This window comes from Schistocerca nitens, chromosome 2 (assembly GCF_023898315.1).
Source record: "Schistocerca nitens isolate TAMUIC-IGC-003100 chromosome 2, iqSchNite1.1, whole genome shotgun sequence".
Classification (NCBI taxonomy): Eukaryota; Metazoa; Arthropoda; class Insecta; order Orthoptera; family Acrididae; genus Schistocerca; species Schistocerca nitens.
Genome location: NC_064615.1, coordinates 791598814 through 791624404, shown reverse-complemented (window position 1 = coordinate 791624404; position 25591 = coordinate 791598814).

Sequence of the window (25591 nt, the reverse complement as noted above, 5' to 3'; positions counted from 1 at the left end):
CCGATGCGAGAAGAGTGCGCAACATATTACTACTTCCTCTCACATGTGTAATGAGAAATGATAACGTTGAGAAGATCAGATAATTTGGGGCTCATACGGAGCCTTTTCACCGAAATAAAAGTCAGTCAGTAGTTGCACAGTAAGTTTATTAAATTCACTTGAGAAATTTCAACAGACTAACGTGTCACCAGTAAGATGAATCTAATAAAATTTCTGTGCATTTGTGGTCAGATATTTATATAGACGAAAAGAATAGGCATTGCAGCTGCTGAGCAACATCTGTGTACAATATCATAACTTATAGGGCAGTTTACAGACAATCAGTCCTGCCACGCACTGTTCACTAATGTAGCAAGGAAGAGAGCGAAAGTTTGTGATACTCAACGCGCCCTCAGCCACACGACGTAATGGTGTCCGTCGATTATAGAGATCGATGCAAACGGGGATCATCCTGACCTGCACTCAAACTGCGTAATCCGCTACAAACTCGGTTCCGCATAAGACGAGATTCTGCCAACTGTCTTTGTACACGCATCAGAGTCGAAGCCGTATCCAATCGCCTGTCTGAAATTTCGTGGTATGATCAACGTTTTATTGAACTACTGGCCCCCCACCCAATCCCCCTTATCCAAGAGACAGTTATAATTTACTGCCAATAACATACAGGGTGATTTAACTGCCCCTACCATGCACGATATTTTCATCTTCTCTCACTCGCTACAGAAAAAATGAGCTGGACTTCTTGTAGGAAATTCAGTGTAGTTAAATTTTGTACTAGGATACGTTTGCGCAGGACGTCACTGATTTAGAGTTGTTCAAGCAAAACGTACAAAAGTGACCTTCAGACTCTACCTCAACACTCACCCCTCATCACTCAGGATTTCTAATACGCTTTTCGTGATACTCCTACCTGCCACTATACAAAAAGTTTCTGAATACACAAACTATTCGCGATATTCAACCTTTTTTATCTATATTGATTCTGCTGTCACGGTACCAGCTCAAATGGTCTAAATGGCTCTGAGCACTATAGGACTCAACTTCTGAGGTCATTAGTCCCCTAGAACTTAGAACTAGTTAAACCTAACTAACCTAAGGACATCACATACACCCATGCCCGAGGCAGGATTCGAACCTGCGACAGTAGCGGTCTCGCAGTTGCAGACTGCAGCGCCTAGAACCGCTCGGCCACATCGGCCGGCACGGTACCAGCATAGTCGCTTATTTTGTTAACATTATTAATTTAAACATACCCGTGACGGCAATGAAAGAAAAACGACTTTTGTAAACGTTGCTTCAAATCTAATTACGCTGACAATTCGATACAAACCTAATCCTTACAAGCACAGTAGTTTCTTGGTCAGGATGTCATACAAATACAACGATGTAATTGTTTATTTTATGCTGTTAAAATTCATAAAATCGTTGAGAAAAATTTACGCAAACGTCAGTTTTACAATTTGTAAGTGCTCGACTAAACCGATGGCGCCATAATGCCAGTCAATGAATACCAAAGAATATCGAATGTGCCAAATAATTCTTCCGACGGATATTTTTGTACAGTGGTAGGAGGAAGTACTCTATGAACAACGCGCTAGAAGTTCTGACCGCTGCGGGCTGAGTGTGAGAGTGGAAATGTGGTTAAAGGTAATTTTTATGCGTTCTTCTCGAATAGATCGAAATCTAGGTCCTCTAGCGGAAACGCATTCCACAATAAAATTTCATTACATTAAATCTCCTGCAGGAAGGTCTTCTTCATTTTTTTCGGTAGGTATAAAAGTCTTCCCGTATCGAGCGAGAGAATGTGAAAATCTTGCACATGCTTTTTGGAGGCTAGGTGTAGCATTGTGGGTTTAATAAAACGACACCGGTAGGGTCAAATAAATCACCCTGTATATAATATAAATAGTGGAAAACGTTGGAATTTTCACGTTTTCACTGACTATGGCTTTGCTTTACACACTGAAGCACCCAAGAAATTTGTATAGGCATCCGTATTCAAATACAGAGATGTGTAAACAGGCAGAAGACAGCACTACGGTTGGCAACGCCTGTATAAGACAAGTGTCTGACGCAGTTGTTAGATCGGTAACTGCTGCTACATTGGCAGGTTATCAAGATTGAAGTGGTTTGGACGTGGTTTTTTAGTCGGCGCATGATAGAACAGAGCATCTCCGAGGTAGCGACGATGAGGAGATTTTCCCGTACGTACCTTGAATATCAGGAATCATGTATAACATCAAATCTCCAACGTCACTGCGACCGGATAAAGATCCTGCAAGAAGGGGACCAACGATGACTGCAGGGAATCTTTCCACGGGACAGAAGTGCAACCTTTCGGCAAATTGCTACAGATTTCAGTACTGGGCCATCAACATGTGTCAACGTGCGAACCATTCAACGAAATATCGTTTATATAGGCTTTCAGAGCCGATGGCCAACTCGTGTGCCCTTAATGACCACACAAAACAAAGCTTTACGCCTCGCCTGAGCCCGTCAACACCGACATTGAACTGTTGACGACTGAAACATGTTGCCTTGTCGGAGTTGTCTCCTTACAAATTGCATCGAGTGGACGGACGTGTATGGGTATGGAGACAACCTCATGAATCCGTGGACACTACATGTCAGCAGAGGATTGTTCAAGCTGGTGGAGGATCTGCAATGGTGTGAGGTGTGTGAAGTTGTAGTGATACGGGACCCGTGATACGACTGTGACAGGTGACACATACGTAAGGATCCTGTCTGATCACCTGCATCCATTGATGTCCATTGTGCATTCCGACGGATTTGGGTATTTCCAACAGGACAATGCGACACCCTACAGGTCACGAAGTGCTACAGAGTGGCTCCAGGAACACTCTTCTGAATTTAAACACTTCCACTGGCCACCAAACTTCCCAGACATGAACATTATTGAGCATATCTGGAATGCCTTACAACGTGTTGTTCAGAAGAGATCTGCAGCCCCTCGTACTCTTACGGGTTTATGGATAATTCTGCAGGATTCATGGTGTCAGTTCCCTCCAGTAATACTTCAGACATTATTCGAGTCCATGCCACGTCGTGTTGCGGCACGTCTGCGTGATCGCGGGGCCCTACGCGATATTAGGCAGGTGTAACAGTGTCTTTAGCTTTCTGTGTACAAGTAGCCACGCTAGAAAATTGTAGCAAAATTGAGGAAGGCCTGCAGAGATGGGCTGTTGGCCGTCAACATAAACAAGTGTACAGTTTTGATCGTAAGTAGGTAGAAATACCCCTTTATTGTACGACTACAAGACTCTCGAACACTCTCTCAACGCAAAAACGTCCATTAAATATCCAGAATACGCGTACAAAATGATTTGAAGTAGAGCAGCTATAAAAAACTAATTGTATGGAGGCAGACGTCAGACTGAGATACATTACAACAATCCTCTGGAAGTGTGGTCTACCCTCGAAGGAAGTAGCTTGCATGGTAGTCGACAGTTATTTGAGTATGGCTCCTCATTCAGGTTCCCTTCCTGATATGAATGATAGAAGAAACTGAGAAAATCAAAGGGAGAGTTGAGCGTTTTGTCAGTGATTTGTTTAGTAAGCGCCAAAACGTTATCAAACGCTAGTGACAGAGGCTACAAGATCAGGCATTGTTCTTACCCTGAAATTAAAATTGCAACAGCGTACGTTTCTAGAAAGTCACACAATTTATAGCTCCTTCTTACATAAATCTAGCAAAAAAACTTTGAAGATAAAATAAGGGACACGAGTGTTCGCACAGACGCCTGTCAATAATCGTCTTCCCGCAAACCCCACGTGACTGAAATAGGAAATGGAGTAAGTGACAGTACTACCCATATAAACCTTCGCCACACACTAGACGATGACTTTTGACGGGAAATGCCGGTAAATGCCAAACGACGGCTCGCTTAGTGTAAGGAGCGTAAACATTGGACCATTGAACAGTGGAAAAACTTTGTGTGGAGTGACAGATCATGGTACACAATGTGGCGATCCGATGGCAGGGTGTGGGTATGGCGAATGCCAGGTGAACGTCATGTGCCAGTGTGTAGTGCCAACAGTCAAATTCGGAGGCGCTGGTGTTATGGTGTGGTCGTGTTTTTCATGGAGGGGGCTTGCTCGCCTTGTTGTGTAAGCACCTTCTTGCTTCCCACTGTTGAAGAGCAATTCGGGGATGGCGATTGCATCTTTCAACACGAGCGAGCACCTGTTCGTAATACACGGCCTGTGGGTGAGTGGTTACACGTCAGTAACATCCATGTAACGAACTGGCCTGCATTAACCTGAATTCTACAGAACACCTTTGGGATGTTCTGGAATGCAGACATCGTGCCAAGCCTCAGCGACTGACACCGGTACCTCTTCTCAGTGCAGCACTCCGTGAAGAATGGGCTGCCAAGAACGGGCAGGTCATAGATACAACAAAGAGCCCTCTGTGTTTTGTAGAAAAGAATGGGCTGCCAAGAAATCTTTGAGCACCTGACTGAACGTGTGCCTGAGAGAGTGGGAGCTGTCATCAAGGTGAAGGATGGGCCAGACCATACTGAATTGCAGCATTATCGATGGAGGGCGCCACGAACTTGTTAGTCATTTTCAGCCAGTTGTCCGGATGCTTTTGATCACATGGTGTATTTCACAAAAACGGCCTAGGATTAAGGGCATTACGGAAGAATTGCATTTAAACTCAAGTATACTTCTTTTCACTGAAACATTTTAGGAATAAGGGTATTTGTTTGATTTATTATCCTGTGAAGCAGTTAATATTATTAAAGTTTGGAATATACTTTTTTTAGAAGCATCAATTTTATACACGTTAAGAAATAATAATACACAAACTAGAAGAAAAGGGGAAAAAAGGCTGAAAGGAAATAAAACAGTAAAAAAGAGAGAGGGAAAACGAAATAAAGAAACAAAGAGAATAAACTATTGAAGAGAAAAAATACTGGTAAGTGTGACTGGGTGCCATGAACAGTTCGTGGGCAGTTAGAAGGTTCATTGCAATCTACTGTAACCTAAATACGTTTCCAGCGCAAAAATACAAACCTCATTTTGCAGAAGGTCACGGTTCTCTTTTCAGGTCGTAGATACAACAAAGAGCCCTCTGTGTTTTGTAGAAAAGAATTGGCGCCACAGAGACTGACCTACATACGGCGAATACGAAGAATAGGGAGGGTCATCATTATTCGCTCGCTGCCTTGGAGTGTAAGGTGAGGCTGTGTGAGAGGGGTAGGCTGAAGGATGACCTCAAAAGACGGCAGCAACAAGAGGCGGCCGCTGTTTTGAGGCCGGCTTAGCGGACAGCGGCAGAGCGCGGCGGACAAATTAGGACGTAAGGTCGGCCAGCTAATGGAGGCGACACGCTAATTGGCAGCAGGGAGGAGCCCTGCGCCCCGCTGGCCGCGTCTCTGCGGCGTAACGGCGTCGCGTGATGAGAGAGTTGCAATCACGACCCCGCCCTGTCCTGCCGCCGGCACTGGGGGTGGGGCAGCAACGACGCTTCTTTCTTCTCTCACGGTCAGCTGCGAACTCGTGAGCTGCCACGGTCTTACGTAGGCTGGTGTTATTCACGGCTGACGTAGCCGCTTCATACTAGAGCGAACTGTATTTATGATTTTGGAGGGAAAGAGAATTAAGAACTGCATACCGTTAAAGAATAGGCCGCCTACGGACGCACAAAAAAAAATAAAAATATAAGGATAGGATCCTTACACAGAAATAGAAGAAATGTGTTTCACACTAGCGTTGATGATCAAGTACTCATAGCTCTTGAAGTACGCATTTTGGTCAATACTTCCTTCTCCTGTAATATGGAAAGCAAAGACCTTACAGTAGATGAGGTCTGTTTCATAGTATCGAAGGTGAACAAGTGCACTTACTTCTTAAGGTATGCATGTTAACTAGACATTTCTTTTTACTTATTTCTGAATAAGGAGCCTGTCCCAGAAGTTTGGCGGTATTTTTTTGCATCACCATACACTTCCGCAAATAATATGTACAGCTTGATTTATGACGGTAGACATGTCTAATGAAAAAAGTGAGAACCGCAGATTTTGAGATGTGATTCGATAGAAGTTTATTTTTTACCAGTACAAACCTCTATTTGCATTTTTAAAAGTGCAGAAAAGCGTTAAAATCACATTTAAGGAATGTAAATAAGTTATACACAACTGCCACCAGTCACTTTTTTGAATAATAATGCTTTGTTCCATAAACCGGTTTTCAAACCTTTTCAGGTTCATCTTCAGATGGTTTCGGGAGGATCCGGGAAGTTACATCATTACTGGTAGTAGCATAATGCTGAGTGCTGGTTTGTGACAGTATAAGCGGCTTTTTTCGGATATGCCTGCGTCCCTTTTGATGTCCAGAACACTTTTACACGATCTATATTAGCTTACACTTTACCAGCATCCATGCGCATGCGCATGCTGGACATCAAAATGGACGCAGACATATCCGAAAAAAGCACCTAGCATTATGCTACTACTATGATGTAACTTCCCGGAAACCATCTGAAGATGAACCTGAAAAGGTTTGAAAACCGGTTTATGGAATAAAGCATTATTATTAAAAAAAGTCACTGGTGGCAGTTGTGTGTAACTTATTTACATTCAATATACAGTCACGGTTCTAAAATATCCGTAATGGATAAGTATAATGTTTAAAGAAGCCTAAATTTCAAAAACGCCCTCTTCCCCCCTCCAGAAGGTCATAGTATTCGAACTTCATTTTTACAAATCAAGCACCATATGTAGGGTTGCCTATAGGAAACGGACAATTTTAAATGACGACACAAAAATAATTACGGTGGAGCAATGAAATCTAGGGAATATATTTGTCTAGGTAAGCCGACCGGAGTGGCCGTGCGGTTCTAGGCGCTGCAGTCTGGAGCCGAACGACCGATACGGTCGCAGGTTCGAATCCTGCCTCGGGCATGGATGTGTGTGATGTCCTTAGGTTAGTTAGGTTTAATTAGTTCTAAGTTCTAGGCGCCTGATAACCTCAGAAGTTAAGTCGCATAGTGCTCAGAACCATTTGAACCATTTTTGTCTAGGTAACATACTTAATTAATTAACATTGAAAGATTACAGGTCAATGAAAGCGTAGGATAAGCGGTTGCAAAGGTATAATGATGGTACCTTACCGACCGATGTAACCGCCAGATGTTGATTGCAAGCAAGCAAACGTGCATGCACTGTGTTTCAAATGTGCCGGATGTCAGTTTGTTGAATGGAGGTCCATGCATGTCTTGCTTGGTCGGTCAATACAAGTACGGTAAATGCTCTATTTGGATGACGCTGGCGTTGTCGTCAAATGTCTCATATGTGCTCAACTGAAGACAGATCTGGTCATCGAGAAGGCCAAGGTAACATCTTAGAGCAAGTTAGGTTATACCAGCGGTACATGCGCAAGAGTCATCCTGCTGGAAATCAGCGCTTAGAATTCTGTTCACGATTGGCAGCACAACAGGCCGAATCAACAGACTGACGTAAAAATTTGCAGCCAGTGTGCGTGGGATAACCACGTGAGTGCTCCTGGTGTCTCACGTAATCGCAGTCCAGACGCTAATTCAAGGTGTAGGTCCAGTGTGTCTACCACGCAGACAGTTTGGTTGCAGGGCCTCAACTGACCCCCTTCTAATCAACATACGGCCATCACTAGCACCGAGGTAGAACCTCCAGCTTGCCCTACAGTAAGCTCTCGCTTGACACCTCTGAAGTCGCAAATGACGTTGCTTTGGGGTCGACTGATTGCACGCTGCATGGCGCCTGTCCCGGAGTCGTCCTTGAAGTAACCGATATATGACAGTTCGTTATGCCGCTGTGCTGCATATTGCTGCCTAGATTGCAGCTGCAGATCAGATGGTGCTCCCTCTCTGTAGTGCCACGTGGCCGTCCGGAGCCCGGTCTTCTTGGGATCGTACATTCTCGTAACCACAATTGCCAGAACTCACGTAAAGAGGCTACATTCCTGCACAGCCTTTCTGCAATATCGCAGAACGCATCTCTATTACCTAACCTCGTACAAACGCAGTGTGGTGCTGAGAATGGTAATTTGGTCGCGTTAAAGGCTTTTTTTCACTAATATCAATTCACCACGTGCAATCTCAAAGGAAAGTAATGCTCCCGACATTTTGTATTTAACCGTTTCAGACCAGATTTTTTTCCTGCAGGAAGGATGTACTTTTCTTATATACTAAGGCTGTTAGACGAATTTTTAATGATTTTCGATGCAAGGATTATACACGTATAACAACATGTTTTCCAAATATACTTTGTACACTTCGCTTCTGTTTATGAATTAAAATAATTAATTTTGAAATATTCACTGCTGTAATAAATAAACTGAGCATTCAGTAACCACCATGCAAAATAACAATAATTGTCTGTGATACAGTGGAATATAACTAACCAACCATATCCGTGTATTCTGGTAGCCACAAACTGCTGCGTACTGCTACATTCACTTGTTGATATTTATATAGTTATGCCCAACAAGCTGCAGCACTTGTGCGTGGTGAAAAGATTGGACATTCGTAAATGTTTAACTCAGGTTTCCTTTGCAGCTAATAGACAGCAAATATTTATGTACACAATTATAACCAGATGGTCTGAGCAGGTTAAAGCAAACCTTATATCCATTTACATAGTGACGCTACTAGGGCCACTCTTACGCCATTCGTGAAATTTGAGTACACATCATCTTTCAGAGGTAGAAACAGGCCTAACAACTTTCGTTTGTGCTGCACAACTCTTTCTTGGTACTGAGATATTTTTACGTGCGTGTACTTCATTTGCATGGCTACTTTAGAAATACTATCAATCATTTAGTGGTCATTCTCTCGAATACAGTATTCAACCTTCTGGCAGAAGAGACTTGCATATTCGGCGAAGCAATAGCCAACAATCAAAGCCACAATTTCGTTAATGGCGGGTTTCAGCTACTTTAAACTTTGGAGTTTGTTAACAAAGACCCATTGTTTCAAATAACGTTACAAGAGAAATTCGCAAGCAGTGGCGATGTCGGTGGCTACGGCACCGCAACAAAATAAAGGCCGGCCGCTGTGGTCGAGCGGTTCTAGGTGCTTCAGTCTGGAACCTGCGCGACCGCTACGGTCGCAGGTTCGAGTCCTGCCTCGGGCATGGATGTGTGTGATCTCCTTAGATTAGTTAGGTTTAAGTAGTTCTAAGTTCTAGGGGACTGATGACCTCAAATGTTAAGTCCCACAGTGCTCAGAGCGATTTGAACCATTTTGAACCCAAATGAAGAATGAGGCGTCCAGGGAAAATGAAATAACTCCTCACAACCACCACGGATACGTTTTCAGTGTCCAATGATGCACTGTCCTGTTGAAAATAAACACTCTACATGTTTCTCCCTAGTCTCCTTATTTCTGCAGAAAATTCATGCTCATGACGTGCACACAACGTACGGAGTTCACTGTCACTATTATGCCGCCATCCTTAAAAAAAAAGAAAAAAAATGAGGCACAATTACGCCAGCAACAGCTACAGCTACAGCACACCACACAGCAACACATGATGTGTGAAAAATTCTTTTATGAGCTACAGATCACTTTTCAGGGGCCAAAACTGATAGGTCTGTTTACTAAATGACCACTGATAAACCTACTACGTTTGGGTAGTCATCAAAAATCGACCACTTATTGTTGTAGGTCCCTATCTCTCACTTGCAGAACCACCAGCATTTTATACTGACAGAATTTTAAATCTTAACTTTGTTATTTTTCGACAGACTCGAGGCATATCAGTAGACAGTGGGCATATTGAGGTACAAATCGTCTTGCACTCCTGATGATCACCTCTCTCATAACGGCCATGTCTTGGGTGACTCGCTTCCTTTTATCAGTACCCGTCGAATACGAGCTGTGCGATTAAAATGGCGATGACGTATCCACCATATTGCAGCGACAGACTCGGCATTTATGACAAAGGTGTGGTCCGCGAATACATCATGCTCTAACGTTCACTGCATTATTGCTAAGAGGCGTGTGCAGTCTCGCTCCCACCATCGAGTGTGGTTGAAATTTATTTATTATAATTTTTTAGTTAAACTGAGTGCAATTGACTATACTGTCTCTTTGCTATTTTATCATTTCAACACTTACCCACAATGTCCTAGCGCAACGCAATCTGACTGCTCAAAATGATAACCTGACTTCCAATAATTAACACAAAAGAATGGCCCTAAATTAGAAGAAATCCTAACAATATCCTATACATGTCATAAGTCACTTACCTCACAGAAAATCTTCATTACACCAATTACAGCAATGCAGCGAAAATCATTAAAGCCAGCTAAATAAAAGATTCTAACTACTGAAGGCTCTAACTACAAATAGGCATGTGGTTAGCAAAGGAAAGATTTTGTTGCACAGCAAACAATGTATTTACCATATTTTACCATAATCGAGCTACAACCAGTTCAAAAAAATTATGTAATCATCAGTAATAAATCTGCCTGACGGATACACATTCAGATCGTCAGCTCGCGCTAGCACTGCAAACCTCCAATACTGGTAATTATTAACCTCTAACCTCCGTCACTGCTGACTACACACTCCCAACTTGCATCACTGCTGGCTGTTCACTTCCAAGTGCCATCACCGCTGACTGTTAACTTCCAACTGCTAGTGCGACCAGCCACAGATTCGTCTACAGAGTCTCTTGTCAGAGTTATTAATGCAGAGCGCTACATAGCGCTGCCAACATAAAAACACAAAACAGCCTACATTCAAGGTGTACTAGCCAGCCTAAAAATGTCCGGTTATTCCGTAGCCATATATGTTATAATTTGAGGTTGGTAACCAGATTGCAAATGAAGGATGAAGATTCATATCACTTGCACGTGAGAAAGCCTTAGGCAGATTGCTCTAAATGTAAAAATATGTAAATAAATGCAGATGAGTAGAAAAAAGAACCCAGTACTGCTCGAATACAATATTAGTGGCATGCTGCCAGTCACGTCAGTTACATATCTAGGCGCAATGTGGCAAAGCGATGTGAGATGGAATTAACGTGCAAGGTCGGTTGTAGGGAAAAATTCTAGGCAAGTTGAATCTTGTCTGTTCATTCGACACTTTCATTTATTCCTATTATATTTCATTGTTCATATACCGCGATTTCTATTTTTCCTTTATTTCACGCGTCTCTTCTATGATCACTTTCGTTTGATCAATGGAAGCACTCTATGTGTTCACTGTAGCAATTTCACACCTTTGAGGGACACTTTATTTCTCGAGCAATGGGAATCTTTTGTGGGTAGAAAACCACGGGCCGGCCGAAGTGGCCGTGCGGTTAAAGGCGCTGCAGTCAGGAACCGCAAGACCGCTACGGTCGCAGGTTCGAATCCTGCCTCGGTCATGGATGTTTGTGATGTCCTTAGGTTAGTTAGGTTTAATTAGTTCTAAGTTCTAGGGGACTAATGACCTCAGCAGTTGAGTCCCATAGTGCTCAGAGCCATTTGAACCATTTTTGAAAACCACGGAATTGTCTTAGTCTGAAGGAATGTTCACCACTATTTTGTATTCGATGTTCCTTCCAGGTGCCGCGGAGTCGTGATTTGAAAGAAGACTGCCTTTACCTGGTGGCGATTTGTGCTGTTGTGGAGAATTGAATAAGGAATTGTGTGAAGCTAGTTCAGTTAATTGCCGTGGTTAAGTTCAGTTACAGTGGTTAGGCCAATGCCTGGTCACAATGACCGCAGGTAGGAGTGGAACAGCATTCTTGCACGTAAAAACTGGTAGCTTGTAGGCTAGGCATATTTGATTCAATAGACGCCGATTATAGCGCTTTACGCCATTTTTTCATTTCGTTGTCTCGTAAATTCCAACTTGTCACTAACTCCTGAATTATGAAGTAATTTTTGCTTTGTTGAGAATCGTGAACGGGTAACATAATATTACGATTACTTATCGTTAGTTTGGCTACTGCTCCTCTTTACTTTGAGTACTACTGGGGGCTTGTAAATCGTTTATCTGTGTCTAGTAACGGCCAACGGCCTTTCCGCAGTGGTAACACGCGTCCCCGTCATATCACCAAACTTAAGCTGTTGGGCTTTGCTAGCATTTGGATGGTTCTCCGTACGGTCTGCCGAGTGCAGTTGGCAAGCGGGGTGCACCGAGCTCTTGTGAAGCCAATTGAGGAGCTACTTGACTGAGAAGTAGCGACCCCGGTCACGAAAACTGGCAATGGGCAGGAGAGCAGTATGCTGACCACGTGCCTATCCGTATCCGCATCTGGTGGCGCCGAAGGGCTGAAAATGACACGGCGTCCGGTCGGTACTGTTGGGCCTTCTAGGCCTCTTCGAACGGTGTTTGTTTGTTTTTTGTGTAGTAACAACGTATGCGATCATAAATCTTATCCTTCCACAATTATTTTGATCCGAACAAATTCATTCTCTGTTATAAATACATAATATCATGGCACACTGCGTGGCCGTCGTCTTATTGAAAATCATGGACTCACTTCATAATCGATTAATGTTCTGGCGTATCGGAGGTAAAACACTGAGTGCCACTCACTCAAAACATTAGTATTAAGTAGCCCTTCTTTGCATGCTATGATGTTCCAGGTCGAGATAAGTAGCTGGACGGATTGTTATTTATTGCGTATCGAGCACATTTCTCTCACATGTCTCTATAACGTTACATACAGGTGCTATTTACAATAAATATGTTCATTTAGCTGTGTTGCATATTTTTTATATTCAAGTAAGGACACATTCACATTGCAAAGCTGGAGCCGGCCGCTGTGGCCGAGCGATTCTAGGTGCTTCAGTCTGGAACCGCGCGACCGCTACGGTCGCACGTTCGGATCCTATCTCGGGCATGGATGTGTGTGATGTCCTTAGGCCAATTAGGTTTAAGTAGTTCTAAGTTCTAGGGGACTGATGACCTCAGATGTTAAGTCCCATAGTGCTCAGAGCCATTTGAACCATGTTTTTTGCAAAGCTGGACACTATAAGCAGAAAAATAACACTCGTCCAATTTGTTTTACTACGTTTTCGAATCAGTACTTACAGTGTAATATTCAAATATCAGGTATACAAGATATTAGCTATGCAAGGCATGCACGAAGAGAAATGATGGCTCATATGGAAGCATACAGACTGTCCTTTTCCCCCTCACCACATTTTCAAGGGAATCAGCAAACGGAGTTAGCCGTAGTATGAGGTACACTCCATCCAGCACGGTATGGTAGCTTATGGAGCGAGCATATAGACGTAGATATAGAAAAGCGGTCCTCAATAGAACTAAAAATCGCCAAAGAACTTCTTCTTTCAATAGCCGCCGAGTATCAAGCCTTATTTCTAACATCATGAGAGGGAGTCAGTGAGCGAGATAAGAAATAGGTTGCTGAAGATAAAGATGAGTAAACCAGCAGCTTCAGTACCAAAGGAAACAGAGTGGGTACATAAACGTTTCGGTACGATACCTGTGTAAGATATTTGTTTCATCCTTGCGGTGAATATGTAAATTGTGCGCACGAACTATTTTTCCTCAAAATCCCAGCTGCTCTATAGTAAAAGCTGCTTTGCTGAATGTGCGAGGGAACAGGGGACACACGACATTTGGGACACTCAAGGCAGTGTCGACATAATGAAGAAGTGAGCTGGGGCATCGATGGGGGAGCTCCAGGTAAACAGTGCTGCTGCTCGTTTACGATTTGTCTCCAGCCTAGCGGCTGAGGGGGAGACTTTTTTCAGCAGGAGACAGGCGGTCTGTCGAGTGCTGACGAGTACCTTCAACAGATAACAACCAAGCAAGTTCCTAAAGGAACGCGGCATGTCGCAAGATAAGAGCCTAGCCTCCTGTGGAGCTTTTTACTTTCTGAGGACCTGGGCATGAAAACGGAGGATTGGTATAAATTTTTGTGATGTCAGCAAGGCAGATCATAGGGCGAAGATTTTTTTCTCAAAAGAGGGGTGGACGAAAAGTCATTGGAGTTTCAACGTCATGCGTTTTCCTTGGTACGATTTTTGTCAAAGAAGAAATCATGACATTGGCAGGCTGAGTGTTCACACACAGTGATTGGCGGTCATGTCTTGTTAGGCAGGAAGGACAGAGCAAGCTGTACGATTCAGCTAGAAATAAAAGAGTTCGTTCAGGCACGGAAGTGAGTGCGGGTTTGAGAGTTCATCCTCAGATGGTGATGAGAGTGGACACAGGAGTTTGCCCAAAATCCAGAGATCCTATAAGATTTTCTCGCCCTGTACTTCAGAGAACAAGTCATGACGGCAACGCCTCATGCTGATATTTTACAGTGAGCTTCATTAGCAGCATTGGTACTGTCGGACAACCCTTGGTCAGAATTTAGTCAGATCACTGCAGTTGTTTGTCTCAGGTCCAACCGTGCTTCGGTATAAGCATGCATTTTGCAGTCCAACTGTTAGTCCAACAGTCACTGTGTTAATTTGGTTAGAAACTCACATAACACTTTAAGAACATCAGTTGCATCTAAAGCGCATGTTTTCAAGACTTTCAAGTAACTTTGGAAACGAACAGATTCATCTGGTGTAATCCAGGCAGTGCAGCTTTGTAATATTAATTGAAGTTGTCAGATAGTGTACCATGTTTGTATTTTTAATTCAATAAATTATTGTGCTCATTTAAAACTTTTTTCTGTTAACACTTTAAGTTAATCTCATTTTAGTATTATGTGTTTCTGCACTTTAGGATCCACATATATGCCCATAAATTATTTGTGTTAGTGAATCAGTTTGTGCACAATAATTCAGTTTGGGTCTTAAAGGTGTGTCAAGCTCTTAGTCAATTATCTGGGTCAGGGTACACATTTGAAACACGTGTAGGATCTTGCAACTTTCTCAATCAAGGCAACAATTGGGAGACAAATTATAATATAGTCTATTATACTAACCGACTATACGGGAAACTGAAACCCGGAATCCTATACCAGGTGCAGGCTGCCTATAAAATGGCTTCAAGGGAAAACAAGAATTTGCTTTTCAATAGATTGCGCAATTAATGACTGAATTTTAAAGAGGCATAATGTTACGTGAAATTTTTAACAAAATAAGAGAATAATGGCAGTTAGAAAGTGAGAGTATGCCTCGAAGCAGCGTAACTGATGCCGCGCAAATACCCAGACTTTATTCATTCACTGTTAGAAAACATCTTCATCTACGTGATTACTTTGCAATTCACAATCAAGTGCATGCTAGAGGGTTCACTGAATCACTTTCAATTTCTCTGCTGTTTCACTCTCAAACAGCACATGGGAAAAAATGTCACTTATATCTTCCCGTGTGCACTCTGCTTCCTCTTATTTTATAATGATTCATGATTATTTCTCCCTGTGGTGCGCGTCAACAAAATATTTTTGCATTCAGAGATAAATTGGGAGATTGAAGTTTCATGAGAAGATCCTGCCGCAGTGGAAAACACCCTTATTTTAATGACTGCCACTCCAATTCGCGCATGATATCCGTATCGCTTTCTCCCCTATGACGATATAAAAAGAACTGCTCTTCTCGGAACTTTCTTTGTGTCCCCCGAGAGTGCTATCCATTGAAGATCCCACACCCTCGCATTCCCTAAGTATTTTCTTGGATTCACAGCCTCTAGATTTATGTGATTTATCATGTAAGCGAAATTTAGCGGATTTCTTTCAGTACTCATGTGCATGACTTCACACTATTCAGAATTTATAGTCAATTTCCATTGTTCGCACTATACAGATGTCTTGCATTCATCATTTTACAATTAGTCGTGGTAATCTGATGACGGTAAATGCCAGTATCATCTGCAAACAATGTAAGAGAGCGGCTCAGATTGTCTCGGAATTCGTTTACAGTGATGAGGAACAGGTCCTGTAATACTTCCATGGGGAACGCCAGATATTATTTATGTTTTAATCGATGACTTTCCGTCGGTTATTACGAATTATGATATTTCTGACATGAAATCATGGTTCCATTCGCAGAACAGAGATAACGCTCTGTAAGCAAGCAATCTGATTAGAAGTCGCTTGTGAGGAACGTTTAAAAAGGCTTCTGGAAATCTAAAAATGTGGAATAAATTTGACGTACCCTGTTGATAGCACTAGTTTCTCTGAGTGAATAAAGAGCTAGTTGTGTTTCGAAAGAGCCGGCCAGTGGCCTACGGTCGTAGGTTCGAATCCTGCCTCGGGCATGGATGTGTGTGATGTCCTTAGGTTAGTTAGGTTTAAGTAGTTCTAAGTTCTAGGGGACTGATGACCTCAGATGTTAAGTCCCATAGTGCTAAGAGCCATTTGAACCATTTTTTGTTTCACAAGACCGATATATTTTGAATTCTTTTGGCTATTTGTCAGTAAGTCGTTTCCTTCGAGGTAATTTACAATGTTCTAACACAATATGTTTCAAAATCCTACTGCAAATTGACATTAGTTATATCGGTCTGTAAATCAAAGAATTACTCATATTTACTTTCTTGAGTATTGGTGAGATCTGTGCACCATCCAGTCCTTAGATATGGATCTGTGGACGAGCGACCTGTTGCACATGATTGATAAGCATGAATCTATTTTATCAGCATACTGACTGAAACATAACTGGTATACAGTCGGGTCCGGAGACATAGCCTTTATTAAGTGATTTCAGCTGCTTTGATAGACTGAGTATATCTACGTCTAAGTTAGTCATGTTGGCAGTTGTTCTTGATTCAAATGCTGCAACATTTACTTTTTTTCTTTAGTAATCCGATTTCGCAAAACCTTGTTTAGTAACTCTGCTTTAGCAGCGCTGTCTTCTGTAATATTAACATTGATAACGTGTAGAGAAAGTACTGATGTCGTGTTGCCACTGGTGTGATTCACATCCGACCAGAATCCATTTGGGGTTCTTGCCACATTACGAGACAGAGTTTCGTTGTGGAAACGATTAAAAGCGTCTTGCAATGAAGATCGCAGTAAATTACGAGCTTCCGTAAAATTTAGCCAATTTTGACAGTTTTGTGTCTTTTTAAATATGGCATGCCTCTTTCGTTGCATCTGGAACAGTATTCTAACCTGTTTTGGATGGGGGATCAGCAATATCTGTTATTAATTTATTTTTTATATATCTCGCAGTTGCTCTCGTTACCATTTCTTTGAATGGAAACCATCTCTGGCCTACGTTTACATAGTCGGACTGGAAGGAGTGAAGGCTGTCTCCTTACGGAGACGTCAAGGGAACTTTTATCTTCTTTTTCAAACAGGCATCTCTTTTGCTTATTTGTGGTGGATTTGGACTACGTTTTATGCCTACAACAGACTTTAAATACGTATACTTGCCAACATATGGAGTGTAGATCGAAGTCATCACCAACTCAAATTATAAGGGTGGTGTACCTATTTAAAATGAGACTTAAGTTTTTTTAAACTGTTCAGCACCTGCGTAATTTGACTCGGGCAGTCAGTAATTGTAATTATTTATTAAATTATTCTGCTTGTCAGGAATATCTTCTATCCATACTAACTCACAGAAACTATCTACTTCAATGTCACTACACGCTAAAATACTTCTGACAGCAATTAACACTGCATCGCCAATTGTATTTATTCTGCATTTATCCTTCTTGTATCTTTCCTGGACACGGTTAGGTCCTTTGAAAAAAAATTCTGCGGAGCTTATCTCTGGCTTTAGCCATTTTTCAACGCAAACAACGATTTGAGCTCCAGGACTTTCTATTAATGGAGGTTTGGTTCTTTCCTAACACAGCTAGACAGATACTGATTGTTACTATGTCTATCCTCGTCCTGTGTTTGCCATGCACCCATTTAGACTGACGCCCTTTGAATAATTTCCGAGACTTCTAACAAAAAAAAAAAAAAAAGCCCACTTCTCTCTACACAGCCCCATATCTCCTTTGGGTGTGTAGTGGACACTGACCTATTAAGCATAAACTGAAAATCCACCATCACATGCCTTCACTCGGCTCTGCGCTAAACGTCTGCGGCCAGTCCTGTCGTTGTAGCTACAGATGGTGTGCTACGCCTTCGTGTGGCAAGCGAGACTGGCAGTCCTTGCCACTTCAGCGAGCCGTCTCACACCGTAGAGAATCTCTTCTGATCACATCGTTTGTACCAACGTGAGCCATCACCTGCACTTCGCTGCACCCTGTGGTCTTCATGACATCTGGAAGAACCCATTCCACAGCTGGAATGACTGCTTCCTCTGTCCACATTGGAATCCTTCCCCTCCTTGGCAGCCACCTCCGTAAGGGACGCCATTACGAACCTGTTGTTGGAGCCTACAACTACCAGTAATCCCATCCTCTGTGACAGCACGGATCTTGCAGGCTGAGAGGCTTTCCCGGAACAGGGTAAGCGACTGCAGCTGCTTCATGATGTTTATCGGACACAGCAACTGAAACCTGTCCGTCAAACGAATTGGGGAGGCCCTTCTGCAGCATGCCACACCTCTGAACGTCCTCCCACTCGACTATCAGTGAGGATTCAACCTCAGTGTGGGCAGTACAAAGAGCTGTCACCACAATGGAGCACTTAGCGACTTCTAATAAACTTTACTCATAATTTCTCACTGATAATTTCTCACTGATATTATCCACAAAAGGATAAAAGGAAGAAAGTTCATCGCTTACTACACTTTCACGCAGTAAAATTTCAGCTTTATTACTCACACTATTCATAACACATAACACGAGGTAATAGCAGTAATTGGCAGCCCGGGTGGAAATAGTGGGATAAGGATATCATGAAGAACAAAGCGGGAATTATATTAAAATGTTAGAAGTACTCACAATCAAGATCCAGTAGCCATTACAAACAGTATTTTAAGGTGATTAAAAATGTTAATAGGAAGGTCAAAAGTATGTGGTACGCAAATAGAATAGCGAAATCACAGAATAAAATTAAAACCATATGGTCACTTGTGAAGGACGTGTCTGGTCAGCAGCACAAGGTCGACGATATAAAGTCAGTTCGTAGTAAAAATATTTCTGTTACGGATAAATCAAATATTTAACAATCATTTTCTGAGCATTGCTGGTGAATTAAATGAAAATTTAGTTTAACAGGGAATCATATAATTTTCTTGGCAAATGCCTTTCCAAGATTGATGTCTGAAATACTCCTCTGTGATACAGAAAAGGGGGGATTGAGTCAATAATTAAATCATTGAAGACTAAGGACTCTCTTGGATATGATGGAGAGCCCAGCAGAATATTAAAGTACTGTGCTGCACATGTTAGCCTTGTATTTAGCCATATTTTTAATTTTTCCTTTAGGAATGGTCAATTTCCTGAATGACTGAAGTACTCAGTAGTAAAGCCGCTTTATAAAAAGGAAAAAAAAATATGATGTAGACAATTTTAGACCTATTTCTATGCAATCAGTGTTTGATAACGTTATTGAACAGGCTGTGTATGTAAGGATAATTGATCATTTTATATCACATGATTTGCTATCAAATGTAGAGTTCGGGTTTGGAAGTCATTTAACAACTGAAAATGCTATATTATCTTTTCTCTGTGAGGTACTATATGGGTTAAACAAAAGATTTCGAACGCTAGGCATATTTTTTGATTTAACTAAGGCGTCTGATTGTGTTGATCACAAAATATTCCTCCAGAAAATGGACCATTAAGGAATACGGGGAGTAGCTCACAATTGGTTCACCTCTTACTTTAGTAACAGACAGCATAAGGTCATTCACAATGTTGAGAATGGCTGTGATTCGGGGTCTGAGTGGGGTACAGTCAAGGGGAGGTGCCTCAAGGATCAGTATTGGGGCCATTCCTGTTCCTTATTTATATAAATGATATGCCATCTAGTATTACGGGTAACCCTAAAATATTTCTGTTTGCTGATGACACTAGCTTGGAAGTAAGGGCTTTTGTGTGCAACATTGACTCGGTTTCAAATAGTTCAGTTCATGACCTACGTTCATGGCTTTTAGAAAATAAACTAACGCTGAATCACGGTAAGACTTGGTTTTTCAGATCCTAACACACAATTCAACAACAGCTGACGTTTTAATTTCGCAGAATGGGCATATGATTAGTGAATCTGAACAGTTCAAATTTCTAGGTGTTTAGATAGCTAGCAAACTGTCGTGGAAAGCCCACATTCAGGATCTTGTTCAAAGACTTAATGATGCCATTTATACTATTCGAACGGTATCTGAAGTGAGTGACACGAAAATTAGTCTACTTTGATTATTTCCATTCGCTTATATTATACAATATTATATTTTGGGGTAACTCTTCCCATTCTAAAAGGATATTTTTGGCACAGAAACAGGAGGTTTGGGCAATAAGTGATGTAAGTTCGTGAACCTCTCGTTGAACGCTGTTCACGAGTCTGGGTATTTTGACACTGGATTCTCAAATACATGTTCCTAACTGCCATTTCTTGATAATAATATTAGCTTATTCCCAAGAATAAACAGCTTTCACTCAGTTAATACTCGACAGAAATCAAACCTGCATTTGGATCGGACTTCCTTAATTCTTGTGCAGAAAGATGTGCGGTATACTGCTTCATCCATTTTCAAGGAGTTACCATTCGAATCTTAGCATTAATCCAAGCGCTTTCAGATCGAAATTTAAGTTTCCTCAGGGTCACTCCTTCTATTCTGTCGAGGAGTTCCTTAAAAATTAAGCTGATTCTTGTTGTATTGTTAATTGCATATACTTAAACTTATGGATTGACTTTTTTCGGGTTCATAAACATTTCATTTTTAACTTTTATTACTTTTCTGTTGTAATTTCATGTGCTGACACGTTCCATGACGCTGGATATTTGTTCGTCAATTTGGTCCTACGTAACTTTAAGCGTAAATAAATAAAAATAACAGTTTGCAGGTAGTATCCATTTCTACCATTTAACATAGCTGCAAATGTGAGTTACAGTACATAGCTCAGAAGGTATGATGTTATAGACATTTACAAGCGTGAAATTCCAGATTTTCTTCGAAATGGTGCAAAATAAAACTTCGGCATCAGGTATGACGTTTTATTTTATTACTTCCTTACTACTAACGTTATTCGCAACACACTTTGCAGAGAGTATGTACATGTACGTATCACTGAATGTACAATGTGGGTCAGAAGGCGGAGTAGAATTTAACATGTAAATAACTTTGTTAAACGTGAACCACTTTTTATTTATATTCCATATAGTCAATGGTTTACATGTGGAGATTATGTGTGGGAGACATGTCCTTCAAATGACCTCCATTTGCAGCCTCACAAAGTCGTGCTCTTTCGACTGCATTGTACATAACACTGGTTAAGGTCCGAGGGGTCAATGATCGAATTTATGCACGGATATTCTCCTTGAACCTCTCAAGTGTACGTGGTTTGTTCACGTACACAAGTTCATTCAGATATTTCCACAGAAAGTAATCGGGTGCCGTAAGGTAGAGCGAACGTGGCGGCCAATTAACATAGAAATCCGCTCACCCAACAATTGACTTAGAAGAATCAGTGTGGCTCTGTCTGTATGGGGGCGTCCCCCACCCTGCTAAAACCACATTTCAGGACGATTTTCTACTGCAGGAAGTAAAAAATTATCACTCATATCCTGTAATCTCCCACCAGTAATTGACAAATGCTTACAGTTATCAGTTTAGAAGAATTAAGGCCCGATAACGCTCTGTGAGGTCGTGTGTGTGTAGTTGATAGAATGCAGTTGGCGCTGATGAATTGTCGTCGGATCTTCCGTATCCAAGATCCAACAGTTTCTTTCATTGACGAAGTCATTCAGATGGAAAAGAGCTTCGTCTAAGATAAGATGATGAGTAATTTCATTGTTTTCTCTGGCTAAAACTTGGATGTGAATCATAAAATTTCAGCGTAGTGCATGGTCTACGGGTTTTAGTACCGGCACTAACTAAAAATATGAAATGATCGCATGGCATTGCTGGCCAGGAGACCCCCTCCGGGGAAGTTCGGCTACGGAGTGCGAGTCTTATTTCAGTCAGCGCCACGTTGGGCAACTTTCATGCCGGTGATGAGGATGAAATGATGATGAGGACGTCACAACACCCAGTCCACGAGGGGAGAAAATCTCCAACCCGGCCGGAAATCGAGCACGGGCCCGCTGCCTGGGAGGCAAGCATGTAACCACTCAGCTAACCAGGCGGACTGCACTAACTGTATTTCGTACAGAATAATATTTAAATCATTTTTTAAAATTCTCCTTATGGATGTTCGGGACATCCATTATTCCTTAGAACGTCTTCTCGCTGAAGCTTCTGGTTCTTCTTGGACATTACCTCTTTCAATGAACTCCTCGTTGCGAGCCAAACGTGGTCTGCCAATAGGTAGCCATAAGTTTTCGAATTAACATCGCTGAGGATCCGTGTCTGACTTGAAAATTCTTACCCTAAGCATTTTGTATCAGAATAATAGACCAGTTACTCTGAAAATAAAGTCCCACTATTTTTAGGCATTCTTCCTTGATGTACTTGAACATACACAATCTGACAACATCAATTATGATACACACCTGTGAAGGAAACAGAACCGCTAGCAAACAACATACAAAGATAAGCTAAGATTATGATCATTGCCAACCGTGATGGTGGATACCTCGTCCGCAGCTCGTGGTCGTGCGATAGCGTTCTCGTTTCCCACGCCCGGGTTTCCGGGTTCGATTCCCGGCGGGGTCAGGGACTTTCTTTGCCTCGTGATGACTGGGTGTTGTGTGATGTCCTTAGGTTAGTTACGTTTAAGTAGTTCTAAGTTCTAGGGGACTGATGACCATAGATGTTAAGTCCGATAGTGCTCAGAGCCATTTTGAACCATTTGTTGGATACCTCCTGGTGGCGCGTGACGTGGAAAGAAGTATGTAAGTGGGACAGACCGAACGGGGGATCACCCTAACGAAAATATGGGCTGCCAATGAGGCAATCAATTGAGATAAGCGACTTTATCAAAGGACAACTTACTATCACGTAGAGCCTGTGAACGAGAATCTCGAAAAAGGAGAAGCTGGTCGAATGTTCACGTACTACTGTCATGAACATCTACAGAAGGAGGTAGAAGTAGAGTCAAACTTAGATTATGTGGAATAATTTGTACTGCTGCAGTCACTTTATTTTAGTAGCACAATGCATTTTGGCAGCATGCTGCCATCATCAGGTGCATTATACAGTTACTTAGACATCAGCTGATAGGTTATGTACATTAGCTGTGTGTGCCAGTGGGGTTAAGAATCGAAAGATAAACCTTTGTAAAAGGATAAATCTGTTATAGTGTGTACATTATGTGAATAGCATGATTAGGTAATATATTAATACGTTTACTTACGTTTCTGTTGGCGATTTCATTTTCTGGCACACTGAGCACAGCAACAGGTAAATCACAATTTAGAATTTTCACAAATATCTGTTTACAGCTTTCCAAAGAGTTTTAGAATCTAAAATTAACTACTTACAATTTATAAGACTGTTAACATCTTTCCAGAGTTATAAAATCTAAGCTAAACTACTTACAATTTCAAACACAGTAATATATACCTGTAGTCAAGATAAGGACTGTTATCTAGATATATTGGCAATATGGAGAATGTTACATGGATTCTTAACAAAAACTTGAGCCGTGGCTGGCTCATGCTATGCGTTGGATTAAACCTTTGTTGCTATTCTGTGTTTCGTCTCCGCGATTACCGCGATTATGCTGTTATCCTCTCTTTCCATGGCTGGCAGCAGTGGTGTGTATCGATATTCTCACCTTGGACTATCTTTGGCCAGGCGCTGATAGTTTCCAGCTGGGCGGTGTGCGGGCAGTTGGTTGATTGGCGTGGAGCAGGGAGGAAATGTCCGCGGCCCGTAGTTTGGCCGGACCTGCTGGTGGCCTCTATGCGGTGTCAGAGTGTGTGATGCTGTTCTCATTGCTACGAGGTTCTTGGTTCACCGATCCTGGACATGAAAGTTGAGTTTTGACTTAATCTACCAGCAAGTCAGGACTGTTCACATTGTGTCGTTTGGAGCATCGTTGTGAACTCACATTGATGTGTTGGTGACTGCCTGTCTCACCCAAGCGAGCTTTATTGTTTGAATTCCAGACCGACCCTCGAAACTTCTGAGCGACCTTGGGTGTACTGCCTTTTCTTGTTTGTTCTTGTTCTTTGTACTTATTTTATGTAAAGCCTTTGGCATTTTTAATATTAATGTTATTGAGTCTTAAGTGTTGGGCCTTCAGACGATTTTGAATTTAAGTTGTTCTGCTCTTAAAGTGTCGGATTCTTGGGGCCTTCAGCTGATTTTGAATTAAAGTTGTTCTTTACTTTTGAATACATTGTGGGAGTGAACAGTGCTCAATGTGTTACAAGTATTTACTATCAAAAACTGTTTTGATCACAATTTGTTTATTACGGTCACCGGCTTAGACCACTACTGTGGTCATCTTCAGACCAATGAGTAAGAACCTCCATCTGGTGGTAAATCACTACTCGACCAGTGAGTAGTGATTCACCACCAGAAGGAGATTCTTTCTCATTGGCATGAAGATGACCACGGTAGTGGTCGAAACCGGTCACCGTAATAAGTAAATTGTGAACAAGATTGTTTTTGATAGTAAATAAAGTTGTTCTGCTCTTAAGGTGTTAGATGGTTTGGGCCTTCAGCCTAACGTAAGAACAGTTATATGTAAAGCCTTTGCAATTTTTGAAAGTAATGTTATTGAGCCTTAACTGTTGGACCTTCGGCCGATTGGGAATTTAAGTTGTTTGTTCTTGAAGCATCAGATTCTTTCGGCCTTCAGCCTAATTAAGGAACTGTTTCAAGATAAGGCTTTGTATTTTAAATTTCTGTTTTTGGTTGAGCTTTAACTTAGTGGCTTTCAGCTGTTTTTAAATTAAAGTGGTCTTGCCCTTAAGGCGTGAGATTGTACGGCGCAATCAAATGCTAATTGAGTTCCAAAACTAAAGCTGTGTTTACCTTTTTTTAAAGTTTTTCTTGGCTCCTGTAATGTTTGATCAAGTAAAAGGGTGTATGTTCGAGTGTAACTGAGAGCCGCTTATTTTGGCCCGTTTCCACAACTTAAACTACCTGTCCTGCCCTGTGGGTTTAGCAGGGCATCTCGAACTATTCTGTCAATGAAATAAACATTTAATGTTGGAGAAGTTTTTGAAGACGTTAACATTATTACTTTCAAACTTACCATTCAATAATACATCTCCACGTGCTGTGCCATGAATGAAGATTTCCAGTTCTTCTTGTAAGTCCATTTGGTGTCCCTTATTCTTTTTGTGTAATATATGAAGATCATTGGTAATATCATGGAATGGGTGGCCTGTGTCTTTTATGTGGGTGGCTATTGCTGATCTATTGTAGTTGTTAGTGTGGTAAGCATTTATGTGTTCGTTATATCTTGTTTGGAAGTCTCTCCCAGTGTGGCCTATGTAAAGGGATCTTCAGGTCTTACATACTGTTTTATAGATGCCAGATTGTGAGTGTATATCAGTCTGCGTGTATATATTGTCTAAGTGTGTGTTGCAGTTTGTTTTTCAAACGTATTGCAGAGTGCAGATGGTACTAGGCAGGGTGAATGGATTAATGGCACAGTGATGCATTTGTGGTGGAGGGAAGTGTTTCATTCAAATCTGAATACACACCACGTCGTTCA